This window comes from Miscanthus floridulus, chromosome 16, assembly GCF_019320115.1.
Source record: "Miscanthus floridulus cultivar M001 chromosome 16, ASM1932011v1, whole genome shotgun sequence".
NCBI lineage: Eukaryota > Viridiplantae > Streptophyta > Magnoliopsida > Poales > Poaceae > Miscanthus > Miscanthus floridulus.
The window spans coordinates 116,854,457-116,857,192 of NC_089595.1; positions in this window are offsets into that span (position 1 = coordinate 116,854,457).

A 2,736-nucleotide genomic window follows, 5' to 3' on the forward strand; every position below is an offset into this window, starting at 1 on the left:
TATGCGTGAAACATATGCAACATCCCGATTGAAACGCTTGCAACATACGTCTAAAATAGATGAAACACTTTGAACAAACGCTTGTAGCATGCCTCTAAAACACTTGCAGCATATGCAACATCCTGATCTACTTTTCTAATATCCATATAAAATACTTGCAACATACCTCTCAAACACTTGAAACATACATTTGCAACATGCACTTTCAGCGCAACATCTCCTTGCTGCTTGGGAATGGAGGCTCGTTGGCATGTGGAGTTCACTGATGTAGAGCACGCCGATGGCGCGAAGCTCACTGCTCTAGTGAAAAAGGCCATGACAGGTCCCATGGAGAAGGCTGTGGTGGGTCCGTGCGTGTGAGAAGCCTGCGACGGGCGGGAGGCGCGGTGGAGAGGGAGGAAGACGGGTCGACGTGCTTTGGTTTGGAGGAGATGTCGGGTGGTGGAGTGGAGGTGCGATGGACAGGAAGGCACGATGGAGAGCGCTATCGCTGAGGTGTGCGGTGAAGCGCAGTCGCGGAGAGCTGTTGCGGCGCTACGGTGAGGTGAGTTTTTTCTTTTTTAGAATGGTTGGGGATGAGTGGATGAGCAGATAAGATACAGTTGTTGGGCTACATCGTGGCCCGGCATCAACACCTTCCGAACGGATGGATGCCCATTTTTTCTTTTTTAGAATGGTTGGGGATGAGTGGATGAGCAGATAAGATATGGTTATTGGGCTGCGTCGTGATCCACCATCAGCACCGTCCGAACAGACGGACACCCTATACCCAACGTTATCGTAATCTTAATTGTAATAAGAAGTACAGTACAATTTAGTGTACACTACTCATCGGCCCTATATATATGTACACGTTAATGGCATGCCTGCACGCACTACGCTAGATTTGCACATCACTACCGGCATCATCACTGTCGGCTTTGTGAGAACCGAATTTATGAGCTTGAAAATGAAAAAATAATTAGGGCTGGGCTAAAACTGGTAGTGAAGGACCACATCACTGTTGGTTTGTGGCTTGAACCGACAGTGTTTCTCATCACTACCGGTTTAAGCCAAGAGCCGACAGTGATTGGGCTCTATCACTATCGGTTCGAGCCAAGAACCGACGGTGATAAGCCTACAACACAAAAAGGTTGCAGCCTTCCTCTCCTTCCTCTTCTCTTCCATCCCGAGAACAAAGGCATGCGTTTGGACCCTTCCCTCCATTGTTGCGGCTGCTCTTCACCATGAAGCTAGTGCTTGGATTTTGAAGAATGACATGATCTTTTTGCTTTAAGGTTAGTAACAAACATCCACTCCTTTGATTTTATTGCTTAATTAGCTTCATTTTGATGGCTACATTGCTTGATTCTCATTCTAGTTCTTTCTCCATTCTAGAGAGCACTTTTCCAATTGGACATTTGTGCAAGGCTCAAATTGTGGTGAATCCATCATCCAAACGATTGGTGTCTATGAACACATTTAAATTCCTAGCTAATTATTCCATGGTGGTCAAGATCATCATTGTTAGTATGTGATGCTATAATTAGTTCTTATAAGTAGAGTAGAATAGATGTTCTTCATTATTGCGCAATAATTATTTTTTACTACGATTTTCAATTTATAGGGCCGGGGCTACCAATTTCAATTTTCTAATAATTAGTGTACAATAATGTTTTCCAAAAATGGTACTTTCGAGCTACAATTGTTGTTCATAAAGCTCAATTTCTTATTAATTCTTTATAATTACTATCTCAGTATTTTTTTGTGCAGAGATGAATTGAGAGTGGATGCATCTGTCCCGAATGGACAAGCGGTACATACATGGCGTCAGCCAGTTTATCACCGATGCCAAAGCCCATGCTAGGAATGGGAACCCTATCTTCTGCCCATGCAAAGATTGCAAGAATCATAGGAACTTTCATCAAATTGAGTCTATATGATCGCACCTGATTACCAGGGATTCTTACCAAACTATACGATATGGACTATGCATGGTGAGGTTGGTGTGAATGTTCTGCAGGAAAACGATGATGATGTGGACATGCCTGACATAGCCATCCACGATGCTGATGAGGAACCCTAGTGTCAATATGGAACCTATGGCCACAGTTAATAATGTATTTAGGAACACGCTAGCTGACGACGTCGAGGAATAACGATGGCATTTCTCAGCTGCTACGTAATGTAGAGATCGAATGTCTTAGTGAAAGACAGCTAAGAAAGCTAGAGAAAATGAGACAAGATGGCAAAACACCATTGTATAGGAATTATCCAATAAGCAAACTGGAAGCCGACATCATGCTGTTAGAGTTTAAATCGACAAACGGATTAAGCGATAAAGGCTTCGATCAGTTGTTAGGTATAATAAGGAAAATGCTCCCAGGAAAAAATGAGTTGCCAAAAGACATACTTGGCCAAGCAAATGATCTACCCCATTGATCTCGAGGTTGAAAAAATCCACACGTGTTCCAATGATTGCATATTGTACCATGGAGAAAAATACAAAGACTTGGACAAGTGCCCTAAGTTTGAAGCTCCACGGTATAAGGAAGGGCCATCAGATGAGGGTACCAAGACCAGAGGAGGTCCCATAAAGGTCGTTTGGTATTTCCCTATAGCTCCCCGGATGCATATGTTGTTTGCATGTGCAAAGTCAGCCAAGCAGTTGCGCTGGCATGGCGAAGAGCGTAAGAAAGATACAATGATGACGCACCCCGCCGATGGGCATGACTAGAGGGCTATCATACTATGTTC